General features: G+C 41.2%; 1 protein-coding gene across 1 annotated transcript in view; it reads left to right on the top strand.

Annotated features, from left to right (window-relative positions):
- The first annotated feature begins 1777 nt into the window (after positions 1 to 1777).
- The window catches only part of FAM168A (family with sequence similarity 168 member A), a 235100-nt gene continuing 217084 nt past the window's right edge, over positions 1778 to 19793 (top strand). The window contains exon 1 of the mRNA XM_064288678.1: positions 1778 to 2276. The gene's annotated coding sequence lies outside the window, so the exon portion shown is untranslated. The remainder of the gene's footprint in view (positions 2277 to 19793) is intronic.

The following is a 19793-nucleotide window of genomic DNA, read 5'->3' as shown; positions in this document are numbered from 1 at the left end:
AGCTCTTTCTTCTGCAGAGGTGCTGTGTGGGTTCGAACCACCAACTTTTGGCTAGCAGCTGAATGGTTAAGCATTTGTGCCACTAGGGCTCCTCCCAGTTCATTCAGCTTCTTCATATCTAACTCAGATAATGCTTTACTCCTGGAAAGACCAGAACCCTTCTAAATTTGACCATGCAGCCTTCCACTTTCTGCCAACTGGGTGAAGTGGGGAAAAGAAGTGAAAACAGGGTTTAGAAGAGGGGACCATCAATGCAATACTTGGAGAGGGAAAGGGACTTGCGTGTCACATAGCCATCATGTCATAAGTACTTTTCTCACTATTCTCAGAAAAGGAACTGACTATCGGGTGAAGCTGGAGGAATAGGTTGCAGTAGGATTTTGGACTAAGCTATCTTCTGAGCTAGATATCCTGGACTTCCTCCTACAGGCCTGCGATTCTCCAGTGGGCTCAGCGGTGGAGCTTGAATGGCCTTGTGTTCCTTGCAGAACACCAAAGAATGACATATACAATAAAAAATACTGTAAATATACGATTTGTGCTAAATTAGATCATCTGATACGGTATTCTAGGGTAGATGGACACACAGGTGCCAAATGGAGGAAAATTTTGACAAGAGGCATTGAAAATTGAGAAAATTCTTCCTACTAATTTAACGTTCTTTTGTGAATTGTAAGTGGCCAACACTACTGGCTTTAATCATGAACTGCGGAGCTCACAGAGAGAGAAAAGAAAAGAAAAAAAAAAAAAAAAGGCAATAGTCCTGGAGCACTACTGACAGCAATGGGGAGCCATGCAAAGCTTTCAGGCAGCATAGAGGTTGTTGGATTTGGAAACTGAATACAGTCTTAAGGTTTTAAAAATATGGTATGTGCTCCTTTTAAACAAATCAGACAACATGAAAATAAGAATTACTTGAAATCTGATACCCTTTCCTCCAACAAAGGGAGCCTCCAGTAAAATCTCTCTGTGCTTATAGAATATTGTTTTAGACTTCACATAAATTGGACCATCCGAAACATGCTACTCTGTAATCAATTTTTTCCTCAAGGATAAATTGTGGATAACCTTTCCTGCCAATAAACAGATATCATCATTTTTAATGGCTACTTAGTACTGCCTTGTAGGTATATATCATAATTTATTTAACCAGCTCCCTGTTGATGGACATTTACCTTCCTCCCCTCTATAATCCACAACCTCATAGAACAATTTTGTGCATTCATCTTTTCCAAATTGTTTCAATTTTTTTTTGTGGTACAATATACATAACATTTACCATTTTAACCATTTTTTAAATGTACAATTTAGTGGCTCGATGACAATTTTAAGGTAAATTCTTAGATGTAATGGAACTGGGTCAAGAAGTATGCCCTTTTTACTTTTGTATTCAAATTGCCAAATCGTCGTCAGATTTGCAGGGAGATCAGTGAGGAAGCTGCTGCATTTGTTCTGCTGTGAGACAGTGGCAACAGAGATGGCAAGTACAGACTCACAGGTGATTTAGCCCACTTAGACCTGTCCTCGGTGGGTTGGCACGGTCCTTCCCTTTTTCCTCTTTCACTTCTTGCTCTTAACATGGAGGAAGAACTAAGAACTGCATCTCCCAGCATTTCGCAGTGACCACACTCCTCGGGAACTGTAGTTGTACAGGGTCTGAGACTGGTACGGAAAGCGGGCCGGAGGGCGTGAGAACGCTGGGAAATGTAGTCCGGCGAGAGGCTTTTTTTTGTGTGTGTGTGTGTGTGTTGGGAGGCGTGTGGAGACGCCAGGAGCCTCGCCACTTGGCGATGGGGCTGCGGACACCCTGACTTCCCTCACATGTGGTCTTTGAGTCTACAATAGCCACACGCGGATGGTTGACTTTATTCCATTGTTCCGGACCGGGAAAACACAGTGCCTCCTCACTTCGTGCGCGGGGAGAGGTGCAGGTGAAGCAGGGCATGCCGGGAGTTGTGGTCCTGGCACACTGAGGCGGTGGGACGTGTCGTGGCCCCGCGCCGGCTCCTCCTTCCCCACCCTTCTCAGCGGTCCTCCGCCCCCTCCTCTTTCGCCTGCATCCGAGCGTCCCCTCCCCCAACCCGTCGGTCTCCTCCGCCGCTACTGCAGAGGATTCAGAGCCGAGTTGCTGAAGAGGAGGAGGCTCCCAGTCCCTGCGCGCCATCGGCCACCCCACAGACCGGCGAGGGAGTGAGAGCGTCACCGCTGCAGCCGCCAGAGAAGACAAGGGTATCGCCGCTTCAGCAGCCGCCGTTTTCGCTTGCAGTCTCTCGCCGGTGAGGAAATCCTCCACTCCCCCCCCCACCTGGTCCGCTTGTCCTGAGTCTGGGCTGGTGTGTTACTGGGGATAATGAGAGTGGGGGCTGCGGAGCCCCTGGGTGGGTTTGGGGGAGGGAGCTAAGGTCGCTGTGGAACGGCAGGCTGGAGGGGGAGACTTGCCCAGGCGCGGGCTGGGGGTGGGGTGAGGGTGGGACCCAAGCAGGTTGGGGGGCGACAAGGGAAGGGAGACTTTTAATGGGGAATGACCAGAACTAGGACAGGAGTGTGGAGTGGGGGGTCAAGGTGGAATTTGGGATGGTCTCGGGGGCGAGATGGAAGATAAGACTGGAGTGGGTTGGCTTTTAATGGGGGAGGGGACTGAATGAGGGTGGTTGATTTGGGGTTGGCCTGGAACAGTTGACAGCTTGGGATCTGAGCTGGGGTAGGAGATAGGGGGATGCTTTCAATGGAGAGTGGGATGTACAGGGTTGGGATAGGACCCTGGGGGGGGGGTGTTGATTCCGGAGGGTGGAATTTGGGATGGACCCGGGGCAGGCTGATGGAGGTGGTAGGAGCTGGGGATGAGGGGTTTGGCATTGATTGGGACCTAAGCCTTAAGTGGGTGTTTGTTATCTGGGTATGTGGAATTTATGGAGCCTTTTTTTTTTTTTTTTTTTTATGGAATAGCAGAGGTTGGGATAGAGCAGAGGGCGTGGAATTTGGGGTTTTCCCGGGATGGGCTGATGAGGGTGGAATAGGGGGTGGGACTTCCAATGAGGGGAGTATGATGGTGAGCTCGCGAGGGGGGGGGCAGGGAGGAGGGGGGGAGTTGGAGTTAGGCCCGAAGTGGGCTGACAAGGATTGAAACTGAGAGGGGGGAGCACAGTAGAATGGAATTTAGGGTGATTTTAGAATCGCTGGCAGAGGCATGATGGCTCCCTAGGTGCAGGGTTGAGGCAGAGGGCACAGAAGAAGCTGCTGGGCTGGACTCACTGAAAGAATAGTGGCAGGTGGTGAACAGGGTTGGGGGATGGTATGTTGAAGAAGACATCCTTTGGTCAAGGTGTCAGAGGGAGTTTTGAAGAAGGAATGTCTGAGACAAGCTGGTAAGACCGGAGAGGTGGCTAATGATAGTGAAGTGGCAGAGGGGAAATTTAAGGAGTGTCCATCAGATTTAGGGGGTGGGAGACCAGGAGTTGTAGGGATGGAGGACGCAGTGAGCAGTGCTGGGATGAGGTGGGTTGGGTGATTCTGGAGGGGGAGGGATTGAGGTGGCCTCCAAGAGACACAAGAGGGTTAGGGGTTGGAACACTTAAATGGATAGCTCTTGTGGCTGTGACTGGAGGAGGGACAGTAATCAGAGGGTTGTTAAGAGGGGACTTGGCAGGGGACAGAAAAGGTATTTTAAAGACTATCTTTCCTAGAGGATGTCTTAAGCTGTTTGATTTTTTTGTTTGTTTTGTTTACATCAGTATCACACTTAGAAGTGAAGTCAACCCAGAGGCCAGTAAAGTTAATAAAGATTTCAGTTAGGGTAGAATTAAGGAAGGGAAGGCATCTTCTTTCTGTTATTTATATATCATAAAAAGAAAGTTGGGAAAATCCACGCCCAAACTGAAGATGGGAGAAGATAAAAATGGAATGTGGTAGATATCTTTCTGTATGATGTCTCCGCCTTTGCCTTTCCCTGGTGCATTTAAAAACTAGTCCTGGAGTTTGGAATTTAAATAGGTTTGATGAGATTGAGATCGTTAAGGGAGTGTTCTTTGCTTGAGAACTGATGAATGAGACTGAAAAATATGAGGCCAGATTTATTTCCTAGGTAGGCAATGTCTGTGCAAGTATGCAGAAAGAGCTTGGGCCTTCCCCCCCCCGCCCCCCACCCCTTGAAATTGATTGCTTGAAGACTCCATTTATTGGTGTCCTGGTTTGCAAGGCAATTAGGCCCATCATTGTATTGCAGGCTAATAATCTTGAGATGAGTCTTGGCACCACCGCTTTATGTAAACAGAGAGAAGACAGGAAGTATGGAAATGTCATAAATATTCATTGGTGGGATGGTTTGGTACTGATGGAGTTTTTCATTTGATTCTCTTTTGATGTTACTTGATAAGATTTAAAATAACTGGACTGTATTTCTGTAGATTGGATTTTCTCCTAAAGGATTTTAGGTGATTAGAAACCTGTCAGATGTAGATAAATAAGCGTGTCGAGTCATTTTTATCTTACGTTTTAGGGGATGGTGTTGATATGGGCACATTGCATTAACCACAGAAACATTATCTATTCATCAGAAATTTGTTTTAAAGCTTAGTGATATGTTTATTCTCTTGGCAGAATGGTGAAGATGGAAGGTAGAGAGGGGTGTGAATGGAGGAAACATCTTTAGGGAAATAGTTTTTTGGACTTAATTGCATTAACTGTGATATGTTAAGCCTGAAGTGGCTGTTGATTAGAGTTGGGCTGAGAAAAAACGGGGAGAGGTGTAAAGAGGATAAAATTGGCACCAATAGGATCAAAATAATTTTGTCTTTGTTCAAGCTTCAGATTTTAGCTAGGAAACAGATTATTTCCATGGCTTTCACAGTTGATCACACAAAGATATCCAATATTCAGAATGCGTTTTTTTTTGTTGTAGTTCCTAAATGGGCAGAATGATGGAAGGTTGGACTTACCATTGGAATTGAAAGTGTTTTGTTATGAGGAAGCTTTCTGTAATACAATGAAAATCAAGTTTGAGCTGTTCCCTGTAATTCAGTGAGAGTGTAACCTAAGTAATGCAAGCAATTCCGCTCATAACTTTACTCAGGGGTCCACACACTGCTTTTGTGGGTCTGAAGGCTTGCTTGAGAGGTAGGATATATGTGTTAAAGCCTTAGCTTTTGAAATCTCAAGATGAAAAGTAATAGCTTGGGAGAAATATTTTGGTAGAGTTTCCCTCCTACCCCCCACAGCCGTGGTCACCTGTTCAGTAGAAATGTATATAAAATGTTTCAGTATCTTTACCTCATTTGATCCTCCAGATAGTCTGGTGAGAAGGGGAGAGCAGGTAGAGATATTAGTAGATAGGCACTTTGGTAGAATAAATAACTCATGGGCTTAGGAGTCAGTGAGTCCTGGGTTCACATCCCAGTTCCACCACTTTAATAGGTGAGTGATTAGGTAAAATCATTAAAAAGCTTACATACTTCACAAAGCTATCAAGAGGAACAAATCAGCTTATGCATGTGATAGCAGTTTATGTCCTGAGAACATTGATATGTTTCACTATTTAATATTTGTTCACTATTTATTTAATGCCTGCTAAGTGCCGGGGACCCTGGTGGCATAGTGGTTAAGTACTACAGCTGTTAACCTAGTGGTTGGCAGTTCGAATCTGCCAGGCTTTCCTTGGAAACTCTATGGGGCAGTTCTGCTCGGTCCTATAGAGTCACTATGAGTCGGAATCGACTCAATGGCAGTGGTTTTTTTTTTTTTTTTTTTATAAGTGCTGATGCGGGGGTGGTCCCTGGTGGCTCAGTGGTAAAGAGGTTGGCTGGTAATCAAAAGGTCAGCAGTTTGAATTCACCAGCAACTCTTTGGAAACCCTATGGGGCAGTTCTACTCTATCCTATAGGGTCGCTATGAGTTGGAATCAGCTCAACAGCAATAGGTTTGTTAAGTGCTAGGGGATGAAAGTGAACAAAAACCAGTTGTCAGGGAGCTTTTGTGTCATGGGTGAGATAGACAATTTAAATATAGTGTGAAAAGTAAGGCAAAAATATGTAGTTAAGAATGTGGGTTCTGAAGTTTGTATACCACTTAGTACTATCTGAATAACCTTGGGCAAAATGGTTTCATCTGGAAAGCAGATGTAATAGAACTAATCTCGTAAAGTTGTTTTGATTGAATTGTGTCCCCCAAGAAATGTGTGTCAACTTGGCTAGTCCATGATTCCCAGTATTATGTGATTGTGTACCATTTTGTCATCTGATGTGATTTTCCTATGTTTTGTAAATCCTACTTCTAAGATGTTAATGAGTTGGGGTTAGCAGTAGTTATGTCAATGAGGCAGGAGTCAATCTACAAGTTTAGGTTGTGGTTTTTTTTTTAAATAATTTTTATTGTGCTTTAAGTGAAAGTTTACAAATCAAGTCAGTCTCTCACACAAAAACCCATATACACCTTGCTACACACTCCCAATTACTCTCCCCCTAATGAGACAGCCTGCTCTCTCCCTCCACTCTCTTTTCATGTCCTTTTCACCAGCTTCTAACCCCCTCCACCCTCTCATCTCCCCTCCAGGCAGGAGATGCCAACGTAGTCTCAAGTGTCCACCTGATCCAAGAAGCTCACTCCTCACCAGCGTCCCTCTCCAACCCATTGTCGAGTCCAATCCATATCTGAAGAGTTGGCTTCGGGAATGGTTCTTGTCCTGGGCCAACAGAAGGTCTGGGGGCCATGACCACCGTGGTCCTTCCAGTCTCAGTCAGACCATTATGTCTGATCTTATGAGAATTTGGGGTCTGCATCCCACTGCTCTCCTGCTCCGTCAGGGGTTTTCTCTTGTGTTCCCTGTCAGGGCAGTCATCGGTTGTAGTCGGGCACCATCTAGTTCTTCTGGTCTCAGGATGATGTAGTCGCTGGTTCATGTGGCCCTTTCTGTCTCTTGAGCTCGTAATCGCCTTGTGTCCTTGGTTTTCTTCATTCTCCTTTGATCCAGGTGGGTTGAGACCAATTGATGCATCTTAGATGGCTGCTTGCTAACGTTTAAGACCCCAGACACCACTCTTCAAAGTGGGATGCAGAATGTTTTCTTAATAGATTTTATTATGCCAGTTGACTTAGATGCCCCCTGAAATTAGGTTGTGTTTTAAGCCAATCTCTCTTGAGATATAAAAGAGAAGCGAGCAGAGAGACATGGGAACCTCATACTACCAAAAAACAAGAGCCAGAAGAGTAGTGCGTCCTTTGGACCCAGGGTCCCTGTGCTGAGACGCTCCTCGATCAGGGGAAGATTGATGACAAGGACCTTCTCCCAGAGCCAACGGAGAGAGAAAGCTTTCCCTTGGAGCTGGCACCCTGAATTCAGACTTCTAGCCTCCTAGACTGCAAGAGAATAAATTTCTGTTTGTTAAAGCCATCCACTTGTGGTGTTTCTGTTATAGCAGCACTGGATAACTAAGACAGAGGATTAAACAAAATAATCCATGGAAAGGATTTAATGCAGTGTGTGTTACTTAACTATGGCCCCAGAGTCGATTCTAACTCTTAGCAACCCTATAGGAGAGAGTAGGACTGCTCCATAGGGTTTATGAGGCTGTGAATGTTTATGGAAACAGACTGCCATCTTTTTCCCTCAAAGTGACTGGTGGGTTTGAACTGCTGACCTTTGGGTTATTAGCTGAGCACTTAACCACCCTACAACCGGAGCTCCTGTGTGTTAACATAAAAAAAAAAAATTGCACACATTAAAAAAGCGTAGGCAGAGTCTAGAATGTGAAGGGCCTTATGTGCCTAACACGTGAGTTTTTAGTATTGTGGTGTTGTGTTACTTGGTGGTGCAAACAGTTTGTGCTTGACTACTAACCCAAAGGTTGGTGGTTTGAACTCACCCAGGAGCACCATGGAAGAATGGCCTGGTGATCTGCTTCTGTAAAGATTACAAACGAGAAAACCCTATGGAATAGGGCTACTCTGTAACACAAGGGGTTGCCATGAGTCAGAATTGATGTGACGGCAATGGTGTTTTTTTTTGTGAGGTATTATTTTGTATTATTATGATCTCACAATTTATTTGCATATTTGTACTGTTTTAGTATAGGAACTTTAAATAATAAAGTACTCAACAGATACTAGCTTTAGTTTCCTCAAGTATAAAATAAGAAAAACTATACTCTGAGAGGTTCAATAACTTCCTTAAGGTTACACAGCCAGTGAGTAGGAGAGTCTGGGTTACAGACCAGAAATTTTGATACTTCAACCCTGTTTGTAGCTTTCTTTTTTCTTCAGGAAGCAGACTGCCACATCTTTTTCCTCAGAAAGGCTAGTGGGTTCGAACCCCCAACCTTTCCGTTAACAGCCAAGTGCTAAACCACTGTGCCACCAGGAATCTATATCTTATATTGTGAAATAAGCTGTATGTATAAAAGTGTACATATAACATGAATCTACAATTTAAAGAATAATAATAATTGAAGACCTGTGTACTCACTACCCAGTTTAACAAAAAGATTACTAGTACCTTTGAAGCTCCTTGTGAGGCCCTGTCTGACTGAATTGCTCTTCTTCCTTGTCCCTCAAAGGTAACCACTTTCCTGAATTTTGTATGAATCATTCTCTTGCTTTTTTGTATGGTTTTACTGAACATGCTTATCTCTAAACAATAGATTTTTTTCACTTTTGCAGCTTTATATAGATCAGAGTGTAGGTATTCTTCTTGGACTTGTTTTTTCATGCTATGTTATTATTTTTTAACTGTAAAAGAGTTTATTTCTTCCACCATTAAAATAATATGTGCTCATGGTAGAAATTGGAAAGTACAAATAAGAAAAAAGAAGTGAAATTGCCCTTAACCCACCAGCACTTTCTGTTAACATATTTATGCATATACTGAAAGGAGCCTCGGTGGTGCAATGGTTAAGTGCTCAGTTGCTAACCAAAAGAACAACAGCTGGAAAGCGTTCTGAGGGAGAAAAATGTGGCAGTCTGCTTCCTTAGAGATTTACAGCCTTGGAAAACCCTACAGGGGCAGTTCTCCTCTGTCCTGAAGCATCATTATGAGTCGAAATCGACTCGATGGCAATTTTTATTTATTTATTTATTAACTTTTATTAAGCTTCAAGTGAACGTTTACAAATCCAATCAGTCTGTCACATATAAGTTTACATACATCTCACTCCCTACTCCCACTTGCTCTCTCCCTCTTGAGTCAGCCCTTTCAGTCTCTCCTTTCGTGACAATTTTGCCGGCTTCTCTCTCTCTCTATCCTCCCATCCCCCCTCCAGACAAGAGTTGCCAACACAATCTCAAGTGTCCACCTGATATAATTAGCTCACTCTTCATCACCGTCTCTCTCCCACCCACTGACCAGTCCCTTTCATGTCTGATGAGTTGTCTTCGGGGATGGTTCCTGTCCTGGGCCAACAGAAGGTCTGGGGACCATGGCCGCCGGGATTCCTCTAGTCTCAGTCAGACCATTAAGTTTGGTCTTTTTATGAGAATTTGGGGTCTGCATCCCACTGATCTCCTGCTCCCTCAGGGGTCCTCTGCTGTGCTCCCTGTCAGGGCAGTCATCGATTGTGGCCGGGCACCAACTAGTTCTTCTGGTCTCAGGATGAGGTAGGTCTCTGGTTCATGTGGCCCTTTCTGTCTCTTGGGCTCTTAGTTGTCGTGTGGCCTTGGTGTTCTTCATTTTCCTTTGCTCCAGGTGGGTTGAGACCAATTGATGCATCTTAGATGGCCGCTTGTTAGCATTTAAGACCCCAGATGCCACATTTCAAAGTGGGATGCAGAATGATTTCATAATAGAATTATTTTGCCAATTGACTTAGAAGTCCCCGCAAACCATGTTCCCCAGACCCCTGCCCTTGCTCCGCTGACCTTTGAAGCATTCATTTTATCCTGGAAACTTCTTTGCTTTTGGTGCAGTCCAATTGAGCTGACCTTCCATGTATTGAGTGAGTGTTGTCTTTCCCTTCACCTAAAGCATTTCATATCTACTGATTAATCAATAAAAAAACCCTCTCCCACCCTCCCTCCCTCCCCTCCTCGTAACCACAAAAGTATGTGTTCTTCTCAGGTTTACTATTACTCAAGATCTTATAATAGTGGTCTTATACAATATTTGTCCTTTTGCCTCTGACTAATTTTGCTCAGCATAATGCCTTCCAGGTTCCTCCATGTTATGAAATGTTTCACAGATTCGTCACTGTTCTTTATTGATGCGTAGTATTCCATTGTGTGAATATACCACAATTTATTTAACCATTCATCCGTTGATGGACACCTTGGTTGCTTCCAACTTTTTGCTATTGTAAACAGAGCTGCAATAAACATGGGTGTGCATATATCCGTTTGTATGAAGGCTCTTGTATCTCCAGGGTATATTCCGTGGAGTGGGATTTCTGGGTTGTATGGTAGTTCTATTTCTAACTGTTTAAGATAACGCCAGATAGATTTCCAAAGTGGTTGTACCATTTTACATTCCCACCAGCAGTGTATAAGAGTTCCAATGTCTCCGCAGCCTCTCCAACATTTATTATTTTGTGTTTTTTGGATTAATGCCAGCCTTGCTGGTGTGAGATGGAATCTCATCGTAGTTTTAATTTGCATTTCTCTAATGGCTAATGATCGTGAGCATTTTCTCATGTATCTGTTGGCTGCCTGAATATCTTCTTTAGTGAAATGTGTGTTCATATCCTTTGCCCACTTTTTGATTGGGTTGTTTGTCTTTTTGTGGTTGAGTTTTGACAGAATCATGTAGATTTTAGAGATCAGGCGCTGGTCTGAGATGTCATAGCTAAAAATTCTTTCCCAGTCTGTAGGTGGTCTTTTTACTCTTTTGGTGAAGTCTTTAGACGAGCATAGGTGTTTGATTTTTAGGAGCTCCCAGTTAATCGGGTTTCTCTTCATCATTTTTGGTAATGTTTTGTATTCTGTTTATGCCCTGTATTAGGGCTCCTAAGGTTGTCCCTATTGTTTCTTCCATGATCTTTATCGTTTTAGTCTTTATGTTTAGGTCTTTGATCCACTTGGAGTTAGTTTTTGTGCATGGTGTGAGGTATGGGTCCTGTTTCATTTTTTTGCAAATGAATATCCAGTTATGCCAGCACCATTTGTTAAAAAGGCTTTCTTTTCCCCAATTAATTGACACTGGTCCTTTGTCAAATATCAGCTGCTCATACATGGATGGATCTATGTCTGGGTTCTCAATTCTGTTCCATTGGTCTATGTGCCTGTTGTTGTACCAGTACCAGGCTGTTTTGACTACTGTGGCTGTATAATAGGTTCTGAAATCAGGTAAAGTGAGGCCTCCCACTTTCTTCTTCTTTTTCAGTAGTGCTTTGCTTATCCGGGGCTTCTTTCCCTTCCATATGAAATTGGTGATTTGTTTCTCTATCCCCTTCAAGTATGACATTGGAATTTGGATCGGAAGTGCGTTAAATGTATAGATGGGTTTTGGTAGAATAGACATTTTTACTATGTTAAGTCTTCCTATCCATGAGCAAGGTATGTTTTTCCACTTAAGTATGTCCTTTTGAATTTCTTGTAGTAGAGCTTTGTAGTTTTCTTTGTATAGGTCTTTTACATCCTTGGTAAGATTTATTCCTAAGTATCTTATCTTCTTGGGGGCTACTGTGAATGGTATTGATTTGGTTATTTCCTCTTCGGTGTTCTTTTTGTTGATGTAGAGGAATCCAAGTGATTTTTGTATGTTTATTTTATAACCTGAGACTCTGCCAAACTCTTCTATTAGTTTCAGTAGTTTTCTGGAGGATTCCTTAGGGTTTTCTGTGTATATAATCATGTCATCTGCAAATAGTGCTAACTTTACTTCTTCCTTGCCAATCCGGATACCTTTTATTTCTTTGTCTAGCGTAATTGCCCTGGCTAGGACTTCCAGCACGATGTTGAATAAGAGCGGTGATAAAGGGCATCCTTGTCTGGTTCCCGTTCTCAAGGGAAATGCTTTCAGGTTCTCTCCATTTAGAGTGATGTTGGCTGTTGGCTTTGCATAGATGCCCTTTATTATGTTGAGGAATTTTCCTTCAATTCCTATTTTGGTAAGAGTTTTTATCATAAATGGGTGTTGGACTTTGTCAAATGCCTTTTCTGCATCAATTGATAAGATCATGTGGTTTTTGTCTTTTGTTTTATTTATGTGATGGATTACATTAATGGTTTTTCTGATATTAAACCAGCCTTGCATACCTGGTATAAATCCCACTTGATCATGGTGAATTATTTTTTTGATGTGTTGTTGGATTCTGTTGGCTAGAATTTTGTTGAGGATTTTTGCATCTATGTTCATGAGGGATATAGGTCTATAATTTTCTTTTTTTGTAATGTCTTTACCTGGTTTTGGTATCAGGGAGATGGTGGCTTCATAGAATGAGTTGGGTAGTATTCCGTCATTTTCTATGCTTTGGAATACCTTCAGTAGTAGTGGTGTTAACTCTTCTCTGAAAGTTTGGTAGAACTCTGCAGTGAAGCCGTCCGGGCCAGGGCATTTTTTTGTTGGGAGTTTTTTGGTTACCGTTTCAATCTCTTTTTTTGTTATGGGTCTATTTAGTTGTTCTACTTCTGAATGTGTTAGTTTAGGTAGGTAGTGTTTTTCCAGGAATTCATCCATTTCTCCTAGGTTTTCAAATTTGTTAGAGTACGATTTTTCGTAATAATCTGAAATGATTCTTTTAATTTCATTTGGTTCTGTTGTGATGTGGTCCTTCTCGTTTCTTATTTGGGTTATTTGTTTCCTTTCCTGTATTTCTTTAGTCAGTCTAGCCAATGGTTTATCAATTTTGTTAATTTTTTCAAAGAACCAGCTTTTGGCTTTGTTAATTCTTTCAATTGTTTTTCTGTTCTCTAATTCATTTAGTTCAGCTCTAATTTTTATTATTTGTTTTCTTCTGGTGCCTGATGGATTCTTTTGTTGCTCACTTTCTATTTGTTCAAGTTGTCGGGACAGTTCTCTGATTTTGGCTCTTTCTTCTTTTTGTATGTGTGCATTTATCGATATAAATTGGCCTCTGAGCACTGCTTTTGCTGTGTCCCAGAGGTTTTGATAGGAAGTATTTTCATTCTCGTTGCTTTCTAAGAATTTCCTTATTCCCTCCTTGATGTCTTCTATAACCCAGTCTTTTTTCAGGAGGGTATTGTTCAGTTTCCAAGTATTTGATTTCTTTTCCCTAATTTTTCTGTTATTGATTTCTAGTTTTATTGCCTTGTAGTCTGAGAAGATGCTTTGTAATATTTTGATGTTTTGGACTCTGCAAAGGTTTGTTTTATGACCTAATATGTGGTCTATTCTAGAGAATGTTCCATGTGCACTAGAAAAAAAAGTATATTTTGCAGCAGTTGGGTGGAGAGTTCTGTATAAGTCAATGGGGTCAAGTTGGTTGATTATTGTAATTAGATCTTCCGTGTCTCTATTGAGCTTCTTACTGGATGTCCTGTCCTTCTCCGAAAGTGGTGTGTTGAAGTCTCCTACTATAATTGTGGAGGTATCTATCTCACTTTTCAATTCTGTTAAAATTTGGTTTATGTATCTTGTAGCCCTGTCATTGGGTGCATAAATGTTTAACATGGTTATGTCTTCCTGATCAATTGTCCCTTTTATCATTATATAGTGTCCTTCTTTATCCTTTGTGGTGGATTTAAGTCTAAAGTCTATTTTGTCAGAAATTAATATTGCTACTCCTCTTCTTTTTTGCTTATTGTTTGCTTGATATATTTTTTTCCATCCTTTGAGTTTTAGTTTGTTTGTGTCTCTAAGTCTAAGGTGTGTCTCTTGTAGGCAGCATATAGATGGATCGTGTTTCTTTATCCAGTCTGTGACTCCCTGTCTCTTTATTGGTGCATTTAGTCCATTTACATTCAGCGTAATTATAGATAAATAAGTTTTTAGTGCTGTCATTTTGATGCCTTTTTATGTGTGTTGTTGACAATTTCATTTTTCCACATACTTTTTTGTGCTGAGGCGTTTTTCTTAGTAAATTGTGAGATCCTCATTTTCATAGTGTTTGACTTTATGTTAGTTGAGTTGTTACGTTTGTCTTGGCTTTTATCTTGAGTTATAGAGTTGTTATACCTTTTTGTGGTTACCTTATTATTTACCCCTATTTTTCTAAGTAAAAACCTAACTTGTATTGTTCTATATCGCCTTGTATCACTCTCCATATGGCAGTTCAATGCCTCCTGTATTTAGTCCCTCTTTTTGATTATTGTGATCTTTTACCTATTGACTTCCATGATTCCCTGTTATGTGTATTTTTTTTTTATTAATCTTAATTTGTTTGTTTTTGTGATTTCCCTATTTGAGTTGATATCAGGACGTTCTGTTTTGTGGCCTTGTGTTGTGCTGATATCTGATATTATTGGTTTTCTGACCAAACAATATCCTTTAGTATTTCTTGTAGCTTTGGTTTGGTTTTTGCAAATTCTCGAAACTTGTGTTTATTTTGTAAATATCTTAATTTCGCCTTCATATTTCAGAGAGAGTTTTGCTGGATATATGATCCTTGGCTGGCAGTTTTTCTCCTTCAGTGTTCTGTATATGTCGTCCCATTCCCTTCTTGCCTGCATGGTTTCTGCTGAGTAGTCTGAACTTATTCTTATTGATTCTCCCTTGAAGGAAACCTTTCTTTTCTCCCTGGCTGCTTTTAAAATTTTCTGTTTATCTTTGGTTTTGGCGAGTTTGATGATAATACGTCTTGGTGTTTTTCTTTTTGGATCAATCTTAAATGGGGTTCGATGAGCATCTTGGACAGATATCCTTTCGTCTTTCATGATGTCAGGGAAGTTTTGTGTCAGGAGTTCTTCAACTATTTTCTCTGTGTTTTCTGTCCCCCCTCCCTGTTCTGGGACTCCAATCACCCGCAGGTTATCCTTCTTGATAGAGTCCCACATGATTCTTAGGGTTTCTTCATTTTTTTAAATTCTTTTATCTGATTTTTTTTCAGCTATGTTGGTGTTGATTCCCTGGTCCTCCAGATGTCCCAGTCTGCATTCTAATTGCTCGAGTCTGCTCCTCTGACTTCCTAGTGTGTTGTCTAATTCTGTAATTTTATTGTTAATCTTTTGGATTTCTACATGCTCTCTCTTTATGGATTCTTGCAACTTATTAATTTTTCCACTATGTTCTTGAATAATCTTTTTAAGTTCTTCAGCCGTTTTATCAGTGTGTTCCTTCGCTTTTTCTGCAGTTTGCCTTATTTCGTTTCTGATGTCCTGAAGCATTCTGTAAATTAGTTTTTTATATTCTGTATCTGATAATTCCAGGATTGTATCTTCATTTGGGAAAGATTTTGATTCTTTTGTTTGGGGGGTTGGAGAAGCTGTCATGGTCTGCTTCTTTAAGTGGTTTGATATGGATTGTTGTCTCTGAGGCATCACTGGGAAACTAGTTTTTCCAGAAAATCCGCTGCGTCCAGTCCAAATCCCGGCGGGATGGTTCCCTGGCTGGGACGCTGCTCTCCCCGTTCCAAGACCAGTCACTGCCTCCCGGGGACTTCTCCTACCGGCTGCGTCCCACGCTGCCCGCGGAACCGGCTGGTCCCCCTCCTGGGGTTAGTTCAGGGGGGTGGAGCAGCTCTCTGTGCTTGTGCTGTACGTGACTGGTACGCTGGCTCCTGGCTCTGACAACAATCGCTGCTTCCCCGTATTAGTTTGTTCTCCGTCTCTAAATCTGTGTTTGTTGTTCAGGGTTCGTAGATTGTTATGTATGTGATCGATTCACTTGTTTTTCCGTGTCTTTGTTGTAAGAGGGATGCGAGGTAGCGTCTGCCTAGTCCGCCATCTTGGCTCCGCCCCCTATTGTTTTTTAACGCATATACTGAAGGATTTTTTTTTTTATGGGTAGTCCAGAGCGAAAGAGGACGCCAGTTTGCATTTATTAGTGATGAGATTACCCAGATGTGAATCAGTCATCATACTTGAAAGAGTACTGTCTTGGAGTATTTCTTTGTCATTGGCAGGAGTTCTTTATATGCTAGGTAATAATTCTTCTATCAGCTCGAGGCTTTATGTCATGTTTTGGCAAGTCACTTAGATATTCTGGTCAGAATTTTTGTGCGTCTTTCTTTTTTGCAGAAGGGCAGCCGGGCACGTTGGACCTCTCCTAATTTGTGCAGGAGGGTCTGTCATCTGACGTACTGAGGAAACCGATACTTACACGTATCAGAAGCTTAGCAACCTATATGCCAAGAATTTTCTAAGGGATTTAAAATCTAAATTCATTAATTATCTGTAAATGGGGGCTCAAATGAGATAATAAATGTGAAAATGCTTTTTAAATTATAAAAGACTGTGTAAGTGTTAGTTGGTGTTTTTTTTCCCCCTCCTAGTTTATAAAACTGAAATCAGAACACCCCAGACAGGCAAAAAGCTTGCCATATTTGGTTTATTGCCTTTCTGAAGGGTTCTTCTCCTAGTGGAGGTCAGCTCATAGTTTCTCCCTTGAAACTAGAATATTGTTGGGTTTAGTGGGATGGAGAAGCTACTGGAGGACTTTCTCCTAGTGAATTTATGGAACCTGGCTCCTTTTAACTATGTTGACTAGCTCAAAATGAAACAATTGAGACTTTATTGAAGTGGAGAATGCAGTATGCACCGTTTATTGTTCATTAGCCTGACAAATACAGCATTTCTCTCTTCATTTTCTACCTGTGACTGTTACAGAGACGGGTGATATAGTAATAAAGATTTTTTGTGCATATGTAAAAGGACAATAATATACCATTGGTGGACTGATGTGAGAATTAAATGAGGAAAGAGAGTCAAAGTACTTGGAACACTGTCTGGCACATGCATTGTTGCTGTTGTTAGCTGCTGTCATGTCAACCCCAGTTTATGATGACCCCATGCACTACAGAAGGAAATGCAGCCTGATTCTTTGCCACCCTCATGACTGGTTGCAGATCAGGCCATTGTGATCCATAGGGTTTTTGGCTAATTTTTGGAAGTAGGTCACCTGACCTTTCTTCCTAGTCTTTTTTAGTTTGGAAGCTCAGATTAAACCTGTTCACCATCCTAGTCAAAAGCAAGCCTCTACTGACAGATGGCTGGTGGTTGTACTTGAGGTGTGTTGGCCGCAAATTGAACCCTGGTTTCTTGCATGAAAGGTGAGAATTCTACCATGAACCTATTTGGTGCTTCATATGGTAGCTCTTAATATAATTCTTTAATTTTAATTTTACTTGTGAATTGTTTAGAGCTAATTTTTCCTCCAGGCTGTTCTTTTGTTACTATTTTCCTGGGCTACATCTCCCCTCACTCTATTTACATTTAGAATGTAAATTTATTTTAATGTTATCATAAGTAAAGTGTAACAAAGAACACAAATCTATAACTGTAACACATTCTAAGGCCAAGGAGTTAGTAGTCTTGTGCATGACAGATAAGTACAAGACATCTGTTCAACAATAACCTGTTGAGTGATTATTAGATAGTAGGCGCTGTGCTGGGAATAAGGGATATAAAAAATTAAAATTCTCTAGATCTTAGCAGCCTACAGACATGTCACACGTAATTGTAGCATAGTGGGACAAATTCTACAATGGCGGCATGGACAGCCAGCTTGGGGAGGGTGGAGGTTGGCAGGGCCTGATCTGCCTGGGGAGCAGATCTGTATAGCACAAGGTTCAAAAGTAGAAGACAGTAAGATGGCCAAATTAGGTGTCAGCAAACTTTTTCTGTAAAGGATCAGATAGCAAATATTTGAGACTTTGTGGGCCACCTACAGTCTCTCTTGTATATTCTTTTTCTTGTTATACAGGTGTTTCAAAACGTAAAAAACATTCTTAGTTCATAAGCCATACAAAAAGAGACCATGGGTGGGCCGTAGCTTGCCTGTCTCTGGTATGTTATCAGAAATTGAACTGGAAGTTGTAGAATATTGAAGAACACAGAACCTAAAGCAAGTTCCTATTCCTTGCTTTATTTTCTTCATAAAATCTAGTTGCTTGGGCAGTTATGCATATCTTTAGTATTGAAAACAATTGTGTGGAATATTTTTTTTGTCATACTACTGTTTATTTAAAAAAAATTTTTTTAAATGGGTTATTTATCTCTATATGAAGATGCTCAAAGAACACCTTGGTTTATAAAGCTCCAATACAACTTCCCCCCGCCTCCACTTAGGCAGGTGTCTGGGTCCTTTCAGGATATGCCTGTTTTTATGATGAAATAGGTTATGCTTTTTCTTAGGTACAGACATTCTGAAGGAATCCTGGCTATTCATATTTTTCACAGTAAACTTCAATATCTGCCTGACTTGAGATTATGATCTTGACTTGCCTTCTGATCATGCCCTTCAGGCTTGACAATTCTGTTGATGCTCATATTTCTTTTCTAGCCTCTGTTTTGTAATTTGCATATTCTGATTTTGTAATGTGGCCTCCTACCTCTTTTATTTGAGTTGATAGCAGAACTCCCTATTTGTAAATGTAGCTATATTACTATAAATATAATTATACTATTTTATTTGATCTACAGTACAGAGGTCGAATTATCTTCATTTAAAAAATGAAGAAATCAAGACTCAGAGGGCAATTTGTCTCAGGCCTTAGGACTGGTAGGGCGTCAGGATGGAAAGACAAAGAGACCAGATATTTGAGAATCTATGGTAGGCAGTATGCTGGGTACTTTTTACCTCTTATATTAAATTCTCATGTTTGTACTGTATATGATATTGTACCCATTTTACAGAAGGCGAAACTAAGGCAACTGAAGCTGGTAGAGATTAAGTAGTTTACAGTTGGTTACATAGCTAGTAGGAGAAGCTTGTATTAAAAGTCTGGCCTGCCTTGATTCAAAGCACTTTTTCTTTTTGCTGTATTGCGTACAAAGTTCCCTGCTTTTAAATTCTTAAGTCAATATTCTTCAACCTATTGGATAGGTAGATTCTTGGCTACACATTAGAGTCACATGAGGAGGTATTAAAACAAAACAAAACAAAAACCACATGCCCGTGCTCCATTCTGTACCAGGGCTAACAGAAATTCTGTGGGTGAGCCTAAGGCAGGTGTTGTGTGTATGGGTATATGTGTATATACCCATTGCCGTCGAGTTGACAAAGTAGAGCTGCCCCATAGGGTTTCCAAGGAGTGGCTGGTGGATTCAAACTTACTGACCTTTTAGTTAGCAGCCAAGCTCTTAACCACTGTGCCACCAGGGCTCCATATGTATATATAGAAAATATAAATTGGAAAAGAAATTGTATTGACATATAACTGTATAAAAAGAGGCACACAAAAAGTGTAGCCAGCATTCAGATCAAAAAAAGGAACATTATCCCCTCCTCCAAAACCCAAACCAAACCCACTGCCGTTGAGTCGATTCTGACTCAGTGACCCTAAAGGACAGAGTAGAACTGCCCTGTAGGGTTTCTAAGGCTGTAATCTTTAAGGACGTAGACTGCTACGCCTTTCTTCTGTGGAATGGCTGATGGGTTTGAACTGCTGACCATTTGGTTAGGAGCAGAGCATTTAACCACTGCACCACCAGGGCTCCTTCCCTCCTCCAAGAAAACCTGTATTTGACTCCCAATGCTGTAGATTGGTCTGACCTGTTTTTGAAATTTCATAAGGTATGACTGGCTTTTACACTCAACATTGTGAGATTAATTTATGTTCTTGGCGGAGCAATAGTTTGTTCTTGCTCATTGTCGTGTAGCAATAGTTTTCAAGCATTTTGGTCTCTTCACACACTTATAAATTGAGTACCCCAAAGAGTTTTTGTTTGTGGGTTATCTATGCCAGTATTTCTATGTTAAAAACTAAAACTGAGAAACTTTAAAAGTATTTGTTTAAAAATAATAAAATCTATTACATATT

Source organism: Loxodonta africana, chromosome 7 (genome assembly GCF_030014295.1).
Source record: "Loxodonta africana isolate mLoxAfr1 chromosome 7, mLoxAfr1.hap2, whole genome shotgun sequence".
Lineage (NCBI taxonomy): Eukaryota > Metazoa > Chordata > Mammalia > Proboscidea > Elephantidae > Loxodonta > Loxodonta africana.
The sequence above is the reverse complement of the archived record's forward strand: the minus strand, read 5'-3'. Positions and strand labels throughout refer to the sequence as shown.